The following is a 19034-nucleotide window of genomic DNA, read 5'->3' as shown; positions in this document are numbered from 1 at the left end:
CCACTGAATACCTTTAACCTCTTACCAGCTTCTGAGAAATTGCATAACCCGTCATAAATAAGCCGCTTTATAGCATTTTATTTTCTTATTTTCCTTTGGAGTCACTGTGATCCATGAGCCTTCCAAAGCCTATGCTATCCAAAAGCATCAGTAATAAATCATAAATATTTATAGCACTTAATCATGAGGCAGCCAAAGAACTAAAGAAGTGTTATATTATTCAGCATCTCATTAAGCACCCAGCATGCTTGTAATCCAGTCGTGAGGCCTGTGAATGGTTTCTTTTGTCACCACTTGTCTTCCCTCTCCTCTATAGGAGAAAGGGGTCATTAATGCTCACGTATGTGTGCTTCAGCTGTAGCAGGTGTGGGCCAGACTCAATTAGACAACACCATCCCCGACGCCTTGGAAGTGTATGATTTAATAGGACAACAAAACACATCCTCCTCGTCATCCCATTACAGGGAAAGAAGGGGGAGGTGGGAGGTGGGAGGGAAGTAGACAAATAATTACTGAGCCCTCCCGTGAGCTTGGCAGTAAGAGTCGGAACATCACATTTACATTATTAATGACTCTATTTTGTTTCCATTCCCCTATTCCCTTTGTTTTATTACTTGTGAAGGCAAACTGAATTATCAGATGTGTTACTCAGTACAGAGGAAGAACTAACAATAAGATCCATTCAAGTATGAAGTGGGGGTCCCTTAGAGATAAGATTCTCATCACGGGCAGCATTCGGCAGAGTTGGGTACCTCTCTGTCAGGGGTATTGAAGAGGGGATCTTTAATTAGAAAAGATGACCGGATTTATTGCCATAACAGACAAAAATATAAACCTCCTCTTCCTTCTCTACAATAGAAATTCACAGTCTAGAATGCCCGCTTCTCCGGAGAGGGAAAGATAGAAGTGACCACATGACCAGTTCTGGCCCATGGGATGTTAGCAGAAGTCTGTGGAGGGGTGGGAGGAAGCTTTTGAGAAAAGGTTTTAAATAAGAGACAGACTCACTGGAACCCTCATACACTGCTGGCAAGATTGTACAACAGTGCAGCCACTTTGGAAAAGAAATTGGCAGTTATCAAAATGCTAAAATATAGAGTTACCATATAACTCTGTTACCAAGCAATCGCACTCCTAGTTATATCCTCAAGAGAACTGAAAACGCGTTCACGTAAAAACTCAGACACAAATATTCACAGCAGCATTATTCATAATAGCCAAAAAGTGGAAACAACTCAAATGTCCTTATACCAAAGTGTTATATCCAGACAATGGGATATTATTCAGTCATCAAAAGAAATGAAGTGCTGATATTTTCATTCAATGGATAAACCTTGAAAATATAATGCTAAGTGAGTGAAGCCAGACACAGAAGGCCACATATTTTATAGTCCCATTTGTGTTAAATGCCCAGAATAGGCATAGAGACAGAACGTAGATGGTGGTTGTCAGGGGCTAGGGGAGGGGAGAGGGACAGGCTGCTAATAGTCACAGGTGTCTCTTTGTAATGATTGAAATGTTCTGGAATTACATAGTTGTGATGCTTGCACAGCTTTGTGAACATAAAACAACAAGAACAACAACACTGAACTGTACACTTGAAAGGGGTGAATTGTATGGTCTGTGTATATTCCAATTAAAAGAGAAAAAAGAGACAGACTCGGTGTCTCTTGGCTGTTGTTCCTTCTCTTCCTTCCTAGAAGGCAAATAAATGCAAGGTCAGAAGTGCGGTCACCATGTTGTGACCATAAAGACCAAGCCACTTGCTAGAGGATGAACACTTGTCAGGACCCACTAACCTTCAGATTTGTTTAAGCTGTTGTTTGTCAAGTTTTCTGGGGCTGGTGGCTGAGTGCAATCCTCACTAATATACATCTCGACTTTAAGCTTTTATGCAAAGCAATTATTGTTGAAATGGAAAAGAATTGAGTTATAAAACGCGGCACCTGGAGAGATGTAGAAAAATAGTTCTTCAGAAGGTACAATTTAAAGAAGATTTTTCCATTTTTATAGAGATATTTAGTACTTGTGCTATAACAGGAAGTGATTTCAAGTTTGAGTTTATGAAGCTGCATTATGACACAGGGTAATGAAAAGTAAAATATGTGTTTAAGGCGTCTTTAAGGAAAATACAATAAATATGAATAATTACCGTGATAACTGGTCCATTAAGACATTCTGTGCTGTCAAAAATGAAGAGTCTATTTTTGGATAGTTTCCAAAATGCCTGAAAGAAAAACTTGTAATGGTGGATCCTTGTTAGGTCTCTAGATACGATTGAAGACATTTAAAAACTACAATTTGTTAAGTAATAAGTAGCCATAATTTGAGTATAAGAGGAGCCATTATGAGTGAAGACAGGATAAAATATGCTGGCATTTATAGTCTTCTCAGAGAGATTAGCATGTTCCGGTACCATTTTAAACGAAATTTTCTGAAATCTATACTCATTAATTGCCCATCTAGTTTCACGTTTTTATTGAATTGATAGACATCTTATCCCTGTTACTGATTTTCCATCCTTTCTTAAGGTTATAAAATTCTGGGGTTCTGAATCTTAAAATCACTGACACAATGAATAAACTGTGCTTAGAGTTACTTAAATTGGCTTCCGCAAACTGAAGTAACATGATTCCTGTGCATGATCATTCTCAGAAATAACTCATGTGATAAGAACGGTCATCCCGGCCCTGGCCGGTTGGCTCAGCGGTAGAGCGTCGGCCTAGCGTGCGGAGGACCCGGGTTCGATTCCCGGCCAGGGCACACAGGAGAAGCGCCCATTTGCTTCTCCACCCCTCCGCCGCGCTTTCCTCTCTGTCTCTCTCTTCCCCTCCCGCAGCCAAGGCTCCATTGGAGCAAAGATGGCCCGGGCGCTGGGGATGGCTCTGTGGCCTCTACCTCAGGCGCTAGAGTGGCTCTGGTCGCAACATGGCGACGCCCAGGATGGGCAGAGCGTCACCCCCTGGTGGGCAGAGCATCGCCCCTGGTGGGCGTGCCGGGTGGATCCCGGTCGGGCGCATGCGGGAGTCTGTCTGACTGTCTCTCCCCGTTTCCAGCTTCAGAAAAAAGAAAAAAAGAAAAAAAAAAAGAACGGTCATCCCAGTATCTGGTACTCACCAGGCATTTTATTTTATTATTTTTAAATTTTTTATTTATTGATTTTAGAGAGAGGGAAACATTGATCTGTTGTTCCACCCATCCATGCATTCATCAGTTGACTCTTGTATATGCCCTGACTGGGAATCAAACCCACAACCGTGGTGTCTCAGGACAATGCTCTAACCGACTGAGCAACAACACAGCCAGGGCTCATTAGGCATTTTAAACTACCAAAGATTTTGTGCAAAGACTGAAAAATCAAATTAACCACATAGTTGCCTGCGAAAATAATTGTCAGTTATACCATGAATTCAACAATATGTCAATTATACCATGAATTCAACACAGATGAATTCAACAACAACGTGAATTCAGACACCACAGACAGACTGAGACGTTTTATTTTTCTTAATTAAAGTTTGAAAGAAATAGAAAGAGACAGCATATTATAATTTGGTTAATAACCCAACATCTCTTCTTTTGTTTAGACCTGATCTTCATGTTTGTTTTTATTTATTTATTTTTGTCCAGTGGAGGGGAGACAGAGACAGACTTCCGCATGCGCCCTGACCGGGATCCATCTGGCAAGCCCACTAGGGGGTAGTGCTCTGCCCATCTGGGACGTTGCTTCATTGCTTAGTAACTGAGCTCTTCTTAGCGCCTGAGGTGGAGGCCAGGGAGCCATCCTCAGTGCTGGGGGCCAACTCGCTCCAATTGAGCCATGGCAGCTGGAGGGAAAGAGAAAGACAGAGAGAGAGAGAAGTGAGAGGGGGAGGGGTAGAGAAGCAGATGGGTGTTTCTCCTGTGTGCGCTGACTGGGAATCAAACCTGGGACATCCACACACCAGGCCGATGCTCTACCTCTGAGCCAGCCGGCCAGGGCGTGTTTGTTTTTAGGGTCATGTATGTGGCTCACAACTTGGAAATCTGGACTGTTCAGCAGTTACGCCTTGAGTCACATGCGTTTCAGCTACGCTCATTTGGTTTCAGATTCGATAGGTGTGTCACCTCCCGGCTCACAAAGAGCAAACAAGAATGTGTGCGAAAGCCCTTGGAAGAGTCTAAGAAATTACAGGAATTTAAGGAACTGTAATGACATTATAAATGATACTATTTTATATCTCTTTATTATCCTGTTAATATTTTATTCTTCCTACTACTGTGGGTGGATCAGCTCTAAAACCACTCTCTTCTACAACTTGTTTAGATAAATGCTCAGCACAGGGGCTATATTTGATATAAGACTATAAAGCTGTGGATAATAATTTTTCAGGGACTAAATGTGTTTTTAAAAACCTACAGCTTCTGCCTGACCAGGCGGTGGCACAGTGGATAGAGCATCGAACTGGGATGCGGAGGACCCAGGTTCGAGACCCCGAGGTCGCCAGCTGGAGCATGGGCTCATCTGGTTTGAGCAAAAAACCAAAAACAAAACAAAACAAAAATAAACTCACCAGCTTGGACCCAAGGTCGCTGGCTCCAGCAAGGGGTTACTCGGTCTGCTGAAGGCCTGCGGTCAAGGCACATATGAGAAAGCAATCAATGAACAATTAAGGTGTTGCAATGTGCAACGAAAAACTAATGATTGATGCTTCTCATCTCTCTCCATTCCTGTCTGTCTGTCCCTGTCTATCCCTCTCTCTGACTCTCTATCTGTCCCTGTAAAAACAAACAAACAAACAAACAAACAAAACCCTACAGCTTCTATCCTTACTGCTGTATGATGTATTATGATGTGTCTGCTCATTATATTAAACTGTAGCTTTTGGCTAGCCACTGTGTGCACAGGTTTTGACAGGGGTCCCCAAAGGTCAGGTGAGGATATTATCCAGTTGGGGGCTGTTTTTCTTCTGCTCTGGTCGCCTTTCGAGAGCCGCTAGCACAGAGAGAGCTACTGCGTCCCAGGCAGAAGGGAGTATTCACCAGCTCTGGAAACACAAGAGAGCCTGCTTCCTAAGTATAGGTAGACGACATATGGAATTCCTCCAAGGCTTGAAATACTTTTTAGGGAGGGAAAGAGAAAATAAATATGTTTTGTTCTAAAGGAGCCTTTGCTAAAGAAAATAATCACAATAATTAGTCCCTGCATCAAAAATGTATTGTGGAGAGTCGCTCAGCTGGAACAATGACTCTGCCCACCCCACTGACCTTTTGGGAAGCTCTCCTGTAGTTAGATTTCACGCTCATCCCCCACGCCACACAGCCCCCACTACTTTCAAGGGATCCGTCATGACGCAGGTTTCTGTGCTGGGATAAGTTTATAAATATGCACAGATGTGATAAGAGGAAAGTCATTAGACGTTCATCCAAATGCTACAGCTGCCTTAAAATAGCGCGTTTCTGTTACAGACGCTTTAACGAGTGTGATGTGTTGTTGTTTTTTTATTTTTGTGTGTGTGTGTGATTTGCTTTTAACTTTTCTAAGAAGCACTGATGTTGTAAAGAAGGCATCTCTGGGAAGTCGGGCCATGTTCCGTGTTCACGCCTGGAGAGCCAGGAGCTGCCAGTCTGTGGCAGGAGTCAATCCGGTCCCTGCGGGTCTTAAGGACAGAACACTGTCCTTTCCCCTTGTGCCCTCGAGGCCTCACACAGCCCGATCCTCAAGTCAACCTAAAAGGAAACAGATTAATTCCTCCTCCTGAGGACATCATGGCCCTCAGGCAGAAAGGTCCCTAAAGTAATATCACTATCAAAGTGATACGGCTACTTTCCTGATAAGTTGAATTTTAATATTTTAAAGAAATTAACCTAATATTAAAGTTATTAAGATGTAGGGCCACGTTAAGGAAATTGGCTTTTTTTTTTTTTTTTTTTTTTTTCAGAGGCAGAGATAGACAGGGACAGACAGACAGGAACGGAGAGAGATGAGAAGCATCAATCATCAGTTTCTCGTTGCGCGTTGCGACTTCTTAGTTGTTCATTGATTGCTTTCTCACATGTGCCTTGACTGTGGGCCTTCAGCAGACCGAGTAACCCCCTGCTGGAGCCAGTGACCTTGGGTCCAAGCTGGTGAGCTCTTTGCTCAAGCCAGCTGAGCCCGCGCTCCAGCTGGCGACCTCGGGGTCTCGAACCTGGGTCCTTCCGCATCCCAGTCCGACGCTCTATCCACTGCGCCACCACCTGGTCAGGCGGAAATTGGCTTTTTAGATAAAAAAAGATCACCTTTGGCAAATGTCGCATCACATCCATTTTCTTTCTTTCAGTAGTTATGGGAGGTTCTTGTCTGTTATGAGCCCCCCCCACCCCGCCCACCCCCCCCACCCCACCCCCCCACACACACACGGGCCTTGTTAAATCTGAAAGAATTAGTCAACTCTTCTTCCATCACAAGCTATTAGGAAACATCTGAAGAGCTCACAGGGCTATGACGTGAGAAGTGATTTCCTAATCTGCTAACTTCAAAGGAACTTTGAATCTCAGACTGAGATGCAGCCCAGTGTTAATCCACCAAAGCACCATTTAGTGGCCTGTTCGGGTTTGTTGTGATAGGTGTTTAATAAGCAGTCAAGTAGCCTTCTGAGAAACACATTCCTCTGTGCTGTTGCTCTAATCTTTCTCTCCGCGAAGGTGTCACGTTTTATAATGCCGAGAGCCCAGCCAACATGTATATCTGCCAGCACTTATCATCTTTAGTTTGCTTTCTGGCTCCCCTAGGACCCCAGCGTGGAGACTCAGAACATTCCTACCGGCCACAAACCTGCCTGGGTGAAGAGGTGATGTGACCGACCACCTTTCTCCCTTACCTCTTACTCTTTCTTACCCCTTGGAAAAAGAAAGAATGGTAGACTGAGCAGCAAAATGAAACAGCTGCTACAAATCCCACTTTCAGTATGTAGGCTTCTGGGATGAGAGGAATGGTTATGCCAGCTTCAAACAGAGTGAGTACACTTCTTAACACCTCGCTAAGGAGCCATGCGTAATGACAGCGATCTTAATTTCTCTGTGGCCACGCTCCTTCTGGGCCACATACCCTTTAAGGCATGTGTGCCTGGGCCAGGGTGTAGGTGTTCACGTGGGGGAGGGGGAGCGAGAGAGCCCTTCTGTCCTATTCTGCATGAAAGAGCAGCTCTCGAACAGCTTAGCCCTCATATATATGTAAAGTCTCCTAGCTGGAAAATATCATCCATTAAATTGTTCAAGGGCCTTTAAACACAAACCTCTGTGACAAATTATTTTCAGAGCTCAGTGTCAGAAAGGGTTTGTCTCTCCTCAAGAATTGGCCTGTTTGCTGCTACTAGAAAAAAAAAAGAAGTTACATAATTCATCATATTTTCCTCTTTGCTTTGGTTACTAGGAAGCTAAAAATTTTGCATGCAAACACAATCGCTATCTTCTTCCGTGGTTTTATTGAAATTAACTTTACCTCTCTTTCCCCTCCTAGCCTTTACTCCTACTTAACATGATAAACACGAAGGCTATTTGAAACCAAAATTGGCCAAGTTTATAATAAATAAACTAAGAATAACAGTAACCATTTATGTGAAATGTTCTATAATATTTGATCTGTGTAGTTTGTGGTACAAATTTCTTACTTTTTTTCATAATTTCTGCCCGATGTCCTCCCAACCTTTTATCCCATACCTTTTTTTTTTTTTAATTTTAATTTTAAACTTCAATGAGCCAGAAGGGCAGTCAGTGCCTCCTTTGGGTCATAGGATTCAAAAAGGTTGCTTAGGGGGAAGTTCTGAGAGAATTTTGCTTTTCTACCTTCTTTCTCTCATTTTAATTTACGAGGTAGAAATCCCATTCGCCTCATTAAAATTGGTATTAACCATGTTACAGATGACTTTTCTGCACTCAGATTTGAACTCTACTTCTCAAAATCGGGCATTTGTGGGCTCTCTGCCCTAACTATCATGTCCATGAACCCTTGACTATCAGGAACTTTCTAGATTTTAAATATTCTGATTCTTTTCTAGGAAAAAAAAATCCCAAAAGTCCTGTTAACTTGGTGCCCACACTATGTCTCACAAAATTGAACCCTCGTATACTTGGTCATGGGATAAAAATCCCAGGTCAAACTAGATATCCTCATTTGGACTTTAGAGAATGTGGCCACCAGAGCCCCAACTTTTCAAAGAGACATAATTAGAGGAGTTTGGAGAATGCAAATTACTGTAAAAAATAACTCTGACCCGCTGCAGGGTCTGCTATATTCGTAATGAAATTCTGGTATTCATAATTATCGACTCCTAACGTTTTCTTGCCAAGACCATTACTGGATAACGATTGCGTTCTTCCCCAGACATAGAGTCATTCCAAGGAAGTCTGGGAAGGTATTTTATAATGATATTAATCCTCGCTGTGCTGTTCATTCATAATTAGTCCATTCACAGTTACGATCTTAGAATAATTTGTTCTCGTAAATCTATTGGCATATATAGATATATTATTATTTCCATTTTATAGATGGAAAAAATAACAGAAGCTCAGAGATATCCTATGGCCTGTCCAGGTTGCTTGGCGAAGTTTACACCTCCTTCACTTGTACTCTGCCTCTCCTAAGTAAAAAAAAAGTATATAAAATGGCATTTGTATTATCTCTGAGTATGCTTCTGTAAAGGTTAGCTAGATTAATCAGCCTAAAGCAATACACAAGCACTGGATAAGCATGGATGTGTGTACAGAAATGAATAGTCACAAACCAAATAGTTATTAGCCTAGATATATTTGAAGAAGGGTACCCTAGGAAGAATTTTTAAAGCTAAGCTCAAGAAGTAAAGGCAACAGTCCTATTAATATTCTACAAAACTTGAAAATTGACTAGGTCACTATAACATACCACTAAAACACACAGAGGAGACTAATGACTTTGCAGAGCCTATGAAGAATGTTGCAGCGAAGGGTTCAGTAACTGCTGAGGCAAACAGGCAACATTGTTTAGGATTTCCATATAGTCATTGACATAGCTACACACAGAACACAAAATAGCAGGTTCTGAGATTTTTTGCTGTCTGAATTGTCTGAATAGTTATCTCTAAGCTAATTTTTTTTGTGTGTGTATAAGATAGATGCAGAATCAAAATGATTTGAAGAATTTCTTTTTTAAAAAATTCTTCCATTGATTTGAGGGAGAGAAAGAGGGAGAGAAAGAGAGAGAGAAATATTAAACTCGTTGTTTCCCTTAGTTATTCCATTTAGCTGTGCACTCATTGATTGCTTCTCATATGTGCCCTGGTCAGGGTTGAACCCATGACTTCCAGTGCTCTGCAATGACGTTTTATCCACTGTCAACCAGCCAGGGTGAAGAATTTCAATTAAAAAAAATCCATTCTGTGCTCGCTTCGGCAGCACATATACTAAAATTGGAACAATACAGAGAAGATTAGCAAGGCCCCTGCGCAAGGATGACACGCAAATTCGTGAAGCGTTCCATATTTTTTAACCTGGACTTGTTATCTTTGAATATATGTATCCTGATTTATTGATGTCGCCCCATTAAAAATAAAATTATTAAAAAATATAAAAATTTAAAAAAAAATCCATTCTTTGTAATTGGCCCTAATAGATGGCATTTTTCAGGATAGAAGTGCATCTGATGTTTTCGGTAGTGGAGACCGAGGGGAGAGGAACACCTACTCTCCGAAAGTCCGCAGCGTGGCTTTGGTCACGCTTATCGATAAGAATCACCATTGAGTATCGATAAGAATCAATGAAACCTACTGCCCTCTCCTCGTCCCCTGTTCTCACTCATCATTTTCAAGATCTTGAACCTATTGGTAAGGAAGAAACCTGTCCTTTTCTTCATAGTGTTCCTTACAAGAGTGTCTGCTTTGTTGGCTCAGCCCATTCTTCCAACACCCTTTTCCTTGTGTGTGAGAATCAGGATTGTTTGCATTTCAAATTCCAGGGTTTGCATGGTAGAGATGAAGCTCTTGTTGCATTCTTTTGTTTGTTTGGTTGGTTTGTTTGCTTTTATAATTAAGATCAGTGTGTATCATGCACAAACATTCTTCTCATTCATGAAAAGAAATGTCATTGACTGTCCAGGCATGGAATGTCTCTAGTCGCCCAAATATGTGACCTGTTTGCCTCTTCGGAAGCCAGAGAGCTGAATCGGCCTTTCCCGGCTGGTGAGCTACCTGTTTCCCTTATTCTTGACCTCCGTCTGTCAGCAGGAGCAAGATCTTCATCTTCAGACTTCAAACATTCCGTCTTTAATCCCACATATTATTTATTAAAACAATCAAGATGACTTATTGAGCAACTACTAAGCTGCCTTAATGAATACTGCCAATGATATAGACTTTTTCTCTAGAGGGAAATATCAGTGTTACCCTTGGGGACTTGAAACAATTTTATTTTTTCTTCACAAAATAGGGATGGCCTCTATGCTTGACCTCCTAAACAAGAGTATACCTTAAGGAAATGGCTGAGTGTTTATACGAGGCAATAGAAAGATATTGCACTTGCTGTTTTAATGTAAAAGCAGCCATGGACAATAATGCATATGATCGTGATCCAATAAAACTTTATTTATAAAAACAGACAGTGGGCCATAGATTGCTGATGCCTGGTCTAGACCAAATTTCTCCCAAAGCAGAAACCTCTTTTGTAGCACCCAGACCATTTTATATATAGACAGCTCTAATACCTGGAGTTTTTCCTTATACAAAGCTCTACCCTGTGTCTCTTTGAAACTCCCTCCCACTGTTACCACCATCATCTCTGACCTGGAACATGGCAGCAGCCTTCTGACTAATACCCCTGGTTTTACCTTTGCCCTTTCTACAATCTACTCTCTGTCTTATAGCCACTTGAGTGATTCTTATAGCACATATATCAAGTCATGTCATTCTTTAGCTCCAATACCTTGAATGGCTACCCAGAACATTTAGAATAAGTCAAGATACCTTACCTTGGCCCATAAAACCCTAAATAACTGGTTCATGATTGTGTCTCCAAACTTACTTTCTAGTACTCACTGATCATGGCCACACTAGCCTCTCAATGCATTTCCACCTCAGGGCCTTTGCACTGGTTTTGATTTCTGCCTGGAGTTTCTTCTCCCATCTACAGGGCTTGCTCCCTCCCTTTATTCAGGTCTCTTCTCCAACATCACCATCTCAGAGAAACCTTCTTCCATTGCTTGCTTTATCTTATTTTGCAACCCCTGCTTTATTTTATTTCAGAGTATCTAGCACTATCTAACCTTTAGTATAAATATGTATGTGATTCTTTCTATATTGGCTTCCCCACTGCATGTCAGTTTTATAGTGGTGGGAATTTATGTGCCTTGTTCACTATTCTATCCCCAATGCTCAGACCAGTCAGTGGCATAGAGCAGGTATTCACTAAATATTTGTGGACTACGCGATGAATGTAGCTTTGCTCTGTGTAGTTTCCAAAAATACACATGACCTACATCTACACATGAAGGCAAGCTCTACATCCCCCTAAATCTCCTAGTGTCTGGGGCTATGTGGCTTTCACGTCTGTGACATTTTGCATTATTCCTTTAGGTCCAACAACTGATCATGCTCCTTAAGTACTGACCTTGGCTCTTGCCTGCACCTGCCCATCAGATTCTATAAATCAGTCCCTGGCCACTCTGCATTTCTACTTTCCCAGGTCTAGTTTGATTTGGGGAGGAATTTATTCCCTGAGGTCTGCCCAGGCACATGTGAAAGGGAATCAGACACCTAGCGTGTGGACATTTGTCAGTCCTTCTGGCTGCTCAGCGTCTGGGCCCCTTCCTGTGTTTGAGGGCTCCCCCTCCTTGTGAGAGAGCCCTCTGTTCATTGCAGAGTCTGAAGTTTCTGTATCCTCACTCTCCCGGTCATCTCCACAGCAGGAGTGCTGTTACGGCATCTGGCTTCACCCATCAGGTGCTCTATTGCCAACTTTCGCAGCAGAAACCAGTGAGGCTAAGAAGAAGTGACTGCCCCAAATTCATTCCAGTGGCACTGTGACAAGAACAGCCATGACAACCTGTTCAGTGGCAGCAAAGGCAGAGATTCTAGTGCACCCAGCACTTAACTTTAGACTTACTACATGATTTACTTGGGCATTATGTTTATTGTGTATTGTGTTCGAATGGGATTTTTCTTTTGTTCACTTGTGTATCTCCAGCATCTAGAGCAGGACCTGACACACAGTAGGAACTCAAGGGATATTTATGAATGCATGCATGCTGAGATTACATTGTTTAATCTATCAGATTGACAAAAACCAGTAAGTCTGGTAACTCAGTTTATCAGTGGAAGTATGTGAAATAAACATTTACATATCGTTAGTGAGGTTGTAAACGGCCTCAAACATCTTTCAGATCTCAAATTTAATTAACATTGTTCTACATGTGTTGTAGGAATTTATCCTACACATGTTTGATCTTAATTTAAAGATGTGGCCCTGGCCGGTTGGCTCAGCGGTAGAGCGTCGGCCTAGCGTGCGGAGGACCCGGGTTCGATTCCCGGCCAGGGCACATAGGAGAAGCGCCCATTTGCTTCTCCACCCCTCCGCCGCGCCTTCCTCTCTGTCTCTCTCTTCCCCTCCCGCAGCCAAGGCTCCATTGGAGCAAAGATGGCCCGGGCGCTGGGGATGGCTCCTTGGCCTCTGCCCCAGGCGCTAGAGTGTCTCTGGTCGCAACATGGCGACACCCAGGAGGGTCGCAACATGGCGACGCCCAGGATGGGCAGAGCATCGCCCCCTGGTGGGCAGAGCGTCGCCCCTGGTGGGCGTGCCGGGTGGATCCCGGTCGGGCGCATGCGGGAGTCTGTCTGACTGTCTCTCCCTGTTTCCAGCTTCAGAAAAATGCAAAAAAAAAAAAAAAAAAAAAAAAAAAAAGATGTCCGTTGCAGCATTATTTACAACAGTAAAATATTAAAAATAACCTAAATGTCAATCAATAGGGTACTGGTTCAATACATTGTTATATATTCACAGAGGAGAACTGTGTGCACTGACATGGAAAGGTTTTCAAGACCCGGAGCAGTCTGATATAAGTCGTACCTCGTATTTGTTTGCAAAGACTTTACTTTAAAAAATTCAGAAGGGTATGAACAAGAAACTTTTTAAAATAGTGGTTACTCTGGGGAAGCTGGGAAGTTTGAGATGGGGAGGAAGAGGAAGATTTTTGCTTTTTTATTTTATGCCCTTCCATGCAACTTGACTTTTTCTTGTATGTGTGTACTATTCACATTTTTAAAAACACAAAACAATGAAGTGAGACTTCATTTCTACTAATCAAGGTAGCAACATGTTTTGGTTTTGTTTATTCTTTTTCAATGATATTTATTTAGAAAAAGATGTTGTAAAATGGATACTCCTATATATTGCCAGAGGTGCTGTCAATTGTTATAATTCTTTTGTTTGTTTGTTTGTTTGTTTGTTTGTTTTACAGAGTAAGAGAGAGAGTCAGAGAGAGGGACAGACAGACAGGAATGAAGAGAGATGAGAAGCATCAATTATCAGTTTTTTGTTGTGACACCTTAGTTGTTCATTGATTGCTTTCTCATATGTGCCTTGACCGTGGGCCTTCAACAGACCAAATAACCCATTGCTCAAGCCAGCGACCTTGGGTCCAAGCTGGTGAGCTTTGCTCAAGCCAGATGAGCCCGCGCTCAAGCTGGCGACCTCAGGGTCTTGAACCTGGGTCCTTCCGCATCCCAGTCCGATGCTCTATCCACTGCGCCACCGCCTGGTCAGGCATTATAGTTCTTTTGGAAAGTGTTTGATAATATGTGACAAAAGCTTTTAAATATTTATATGGATATCTTTTAACATTGTAAGAATTTTAGACATCGAACCTGAGAGAATCTGTCCCCTCCTATGCAAAGTGCTTTATACATACAAGTATCAATCAAATTATTATTTTAAATGTCTTCAAATTGGAAATAACTTAAATATTCAATAATATATTAATTAAAGCACATCCATAAAAGTTAATATCTAATTAAAGTGATATTTTTGGATTTTGTCACAAAACAAGCATGTTTAAGGTATAATGTTAAGAGAAAACAATAGGCCCTGGCTGGTTGGCTCAGTGGTAGAGCATCAGCCCAGCATATAGATGTCCTGGGTTTGATTCCCGGTCAGGGCACACAGGAGAAGCAACCACCTACTCCTCCAACTCTCCCACTTCTCTCTCTCCTTTTCTCTTCCCTCCCACAGCCATGGCTCAATTGGTTTGAGTGCAGCAGCCCCAGGCACTGAGGATGGCACCTTGAGGCCTTTGCCTCAGATGCTAAAAAAAATAGCTCAGTTACAAGCATGGCCCCAGATGGGCAGAGTATCCGCCCCAGACAGGAGTTGCTGAGTGGATCTGGGTCAGGGTGCATGTGGAAGTCTGTCTTTCCATTTCCCCTCCTTTCACTTGAAAAAGAAGAAAAAAAGAAAGAGAGAGAGAAAAAAATAGATTCACCATTAGACATAGTGTACAGAATGATTACAAATGTATCAACAGATATTCTTTAAAAAATACTAACAAAGTGTTATTAGTGGATGGCAGAACTTTTCCTACCCTAGTATTCTATATTTTTCAAGTTTTCTATAACATCTATAACAAGTATTTATTATTTATAGTGGAAAAATAACTATTTTATAAAGAAAGAAATGAGGCACATTTGGTATGATTTGTTCATAATCAACCTATTCTGCTATTAAATTAATCTACCAGATTAATTTCTAAATTAAATGCTCACTTAACATTTCTAAAAGTTGACTGCAGCATTTTGCCAAGGATCAGTCATCAAACTTGCCAATTTTTATTTATGCAAAGACATTAATTATATATCACAAGCACCGTTGACTTTGTCTCCTAAATATTTCCTGGCATCACCTCACCTTCCCGCACTGTCTCCCCACTCCTGACCGGGTCGAGGCTTGATCCCAGTCCCCTCTGAGCTCCCCTCCCTTTCCCTTCCTCTCTTCCTCCGCTCCGCCATGAGAGTCATCTTTTCACAATCCCGATGAAGCCAAGGGTCCTTAGGACTTTGATTAAATTTGGCTTTAAATTCTAGCTCTCTCTCTCTCTCTCTCTCTCTCTCTCATATACAGGGTAGCAAAAGTAGGTTTACAGTTGTGAGTACACAAAAGTTTATTCCTGTATTATTATTTATTAATTATTGTATTTATTTGTATTATAGCTGTAAACCCTGTATATATTTGTGTGTGTATATATCATATATTTATATATACAACAATAGATATATATTGTATAGCTATTGTATAGATACATAGATATTATATAATATATGCATATGAGGGAGAGAGAGACCTAGCCTTTCCGCTGAATAATCAGCAGCTCCCAAGGCAGCAGAAGACAGTAGCCCGGATCTGACTAATGGCCACACGGTCCAGACCTCTGGTAGGCTATGGATAACATCTTGACCTAAGTTGTGTTTCAGCTCCTGAGCCCTAAGATGAAATGACCCCTTGCTACTTCCCCATCAAACCAGACAGGGGAAACTGGAACAGACCTCAGAGCTGTCCTCAAGACCTGAAGAAATGATTTATTACTCTCACCTCACCTCTGACCGATCAGCTCCCAGCACAACCCAACCCCCCTAACCCACGGTGTCTTGTGATTTTGCCCTAATCTGTAACCTACACGCCATCGGGGAATTGGGGCTTGGAGCCTCAGCTTCCTGTTCTCCTGGCCGGTGCCACTTATAATAACCAACACTTTCCCGCTGCAGTTCTCAGTGTGGCCGTTTGGCTCCACTGGTGCTGGGAGGACAAACTCTGCTCTGTGATGCTGATCTGCATGTGATTTATTGATATTTGCTTGAGCCCCTCCATGGCTTTTACAGCTCCCGAGCTATAAGAATTCAAGTTCCCCTGTCAAGCCGGTGAGGTTCCCCTGACCAGATCTGTCTGCATGGCCCCCTCCCTTCCCGCTCTCAGAATGCAGCAGGGCTCCTGGTGCTTGGAGCTCACACGGCTACCTCACACCTCCCTAGTTCCCATCGTTGCTTCAGCGTGGAGCCCTCTTCACCTGCTGACGCTCCGCTTCCCTCCAGTGTCAGCTCTGACCTCACTCCTCAGGGAGACCTCTCTGCCCGGCCTGGCTGGGTGGGGCCCCTCCTAGCACCCACACTTCACTGGAGGTTCACAACTGCTTCCTAAAAGTAAACAGATCAATACCACTTGTGACATTTTCAAAGGGCTTTCATATATACTAACACTTCTAACCCTCATCATAACCCTGTGAAAGAGGCAAGGAAGGCATAATCCCTATTTTATAGACAGGAAATACAAGATTCAAAGACCATAGACTTGGTCAAGGTCACACAGCTCGTAGAACGGAGCCAGGACTGGTGCCCAGGTGTGCTGACCCGAACACGATGCTCTGTTCCTTCAGCCTTGCTCCCTGCTAAGATGAGAGAGGTGTACCCAGAGAGGCAGAGGGGTGAGTAGAGAGCAGGACCCAGCTGTTGGAGAGTCTTGAGAACTAGTCTAAGGAGTTATTCTGGCTAGACAGCCATCGTTTATTGAGTACCCACTCTGTTCCAGGTCCAGTGCTAAGCCCTTAGTGCATATTGCCTGCAAACAATTAAGAGTCAGACTCCAGAATTCATGCCTCATTTGAATCCCAGCTCTGCTACATCATCCAACCCACAAAACATTCACATTTTACATATGAAAAAAACCGAGACCCGTAGAGGTTAAGTTTCTCAAGGTCATATAACTCATAAACGGTAGAGTTCAAGTCCAAGCCTGTCTAATGCGGAAGCCTGCGTCTTTCCACTGCTTAGAAGAGCCCATTGGGTAAGAGGAGAGGTCAGGCTTTGAGGTCACAAAGCTATCGGCCCACACTTTCTGATGATTAGATCTTGAGCAAGGTGCTTAACCTTCCAGTAGTGGTTTCCATATCTCAAAATAGCAAAAGCCAGCTCCTGGTACTAGTGCGCTTGTAAAGTCGCATGACACCTGTCATCCAGGAAGTGACCACAAATGTTAATTATGTTTACGGTGCCACTGAGTTGCTTCGGCCTTGGAGGATGTAATGAAAAAGATGTTTGTGGAAACTCTCCCCGGTGACTAGGTAGGAGCATTTGGGTAAAGGCAGGGAAGATGCTGTTGTAACAACCTGGCTCGGACCGAGGGAGACCTTGGCCCTGGGCGCTGGCTCCGCCGGCGTGCGGGGGAAGAAAGGAAAGAGCGAGCCCACAGGAGCATGAGCAGAAGGTGTTCATGCAGCTGCTGCAAGCTTGAGTTCTGCAGATTCCCTGTCTTCTCTTTTACCTTATTCTATTCGATAAAGTATAGGTATTTTTAGGGGACTATTTCCTCCAACAACTTTCTATTTGTAAGCACTATTTAGTAAATCTCAGTAATGACAAGGATTTTTTTGTCAACTGTATTTCATCATCCAGACCCTGAACTTTTCATCCGTGTTACCAATGAAATTCATGTGAATTATGGATGACTGGAGAAGGCGGGAATCTCTGCTAATTCAGTCGAGTCTTTAAAGCTCGTCACATATCATTATAGCAGCCATCAGCCTGAAATCCACGTCTGTCAAGTGGAATCATGGTGTAACAAAAACTCTGTCAGGCACTCTGTTCTTAATCTATAAAGATTTCTTTTGTTGTTGTTTTCTCCCGAGCAGGGGAAAAATAATGCCCAGTTATTTGTTAGAAATGGATGGCTAAAAGTATTATATCCCAAAACATATGCTAGCCTCTACCCAATTTCCTTCTTGAAGGTCAGGAATCATTTCATGGACGTTCAGAGGACACAGAAGTGTAGATATCTGAGGAAAAACTGAGGAGTTCATAGTGGATTCACTGAAGCAAAACCAAGGACTTGTTCAAGGCTCAGCTTAAGTCAAGTGGTTTTCTTCTAACATGGAAACTCTCAAAAGGAATCAGCTAGTAAAGCATCTTCATTATTGTAAGGTATTTTTCCTCGCCGAGAAGGAAGGAAGGGGTCGGAGCCACTAAGTGTGGAACAGTAAAAGGCTTTATTGAGTACAGAGCACGCATCCCGCCTGGCGAGGTTCCCTGGCCCTGAAGAAAGATGGAGGCCAGGGAAGTCGCAAGGAGTGACCCGTGTGACAGATATTTAAAGGGTTCCTAGGATGGCCGAGCTAATATGACGTGGTGAAATCTTACTGGCTGGCAGATGGTCGCCTTTTTCCGAAGGGTTCCTGCGAAGTTTCTTTTGGCACGCTTGGTTGTGGGCGGTCCTAGCCAAAGTTCGCGGGTCTGGGTTCCCCACGTGACCATCCCCCATTATCCACCGACCTTATAATTATCTGTTACATTTGGTATGAAAAATGATCACTACCTAGACTGGGGGAGGAGCGGGGGAAGGGAACCTGTGCAGGAAAACACCTGAAGGAGCGAATGTCTCACAACCAGATGGATAAAGCCCTTTTCTTAAGGGGTATCTTGTGAGATACTGAATATACAAAAGAACAGTGGCCAGCCTGTATATAAAAATAGCACTCTGGCCCTGGCCAGTTTGCTCAGTGGTAGAGCATCAGCTCGGTGTGTAGATGTCCCGGGTTTGATTCCCAGTCAGGACACACGGGAGAAGCACTCATCTGCTTCTCCATCCTTCCCCCTCTTCTTTCTCTCTTTCTCTCTCTCCCCCTTCCATAGCCAAGGCTCCATTGGAGCAAAGTTGGCCTGGGCACTGAGGATGGCTCCATGGCCTCCACCTCAGGTGCTAGAATGGCTCCGATTGCAGCAGAGCAACACCCCAGATGGGCAGAGCATCGCTCCTGGTAGGCATGCCAGATGGATCCTGGTTGGGTGCATGCGGGAGTCTGTCTGACTGCTACCATGCTTCTCACTTTGGAAAAATAAAAATAAATAAAAAAATAGCACTCTGACCCACAACCAGCCTTAGAAGATTATCTATCCCTTATCTACAATAAACAACCTGGGAAGCCAGCCAGCTATAAATCAGACTTGCAGGAAGCCAGATTACTATCTCTGTTAACAATCCAAGAAGGTAAATAATAACTTCTATAACAATCAGCC

General features: G+C 42.9%; 1 non-coding gene across 1 annotated transcript; it reads left to right on the top strand.

Moving 5' to 3' along the window:
• The first annotated feature begins 9374 nt into the window (after window positions 1-9374).
• On the top strand, window positions 9375-9481 carry LOC136315779 (U6 spliceosomal RNA). Its single transcript, XR_010727568.1, has one exon. It is a non-coding gene; the product is annotated as a U6 spliceosomal RNA (small nuclear RNA).
• Window positions 9482-19034: the final 9553 nt, after the last annotated feature.

This window comes from Saccopteryx bilineata, chromosome 11, assembly GCF_036850765.1.
Source record: "Saccopteryx bilineata isolate mSacBil1 chromosome 11, mSacBil1_pri_phased_curated, whole genome shotgun sequence".
NCBI classification, from domain to species: domain Eukaryota; kingdom Metazoa; phylum Chordata; class Mammalia; order Chiroptera; family Emballonuridae; genus Saccopteryx; species Saccopteryx bilineata.
Note: the sequence above shows the minus strand (reverse complement) of the source record. Positions and strands in the feature narration are given on the sequence as shown.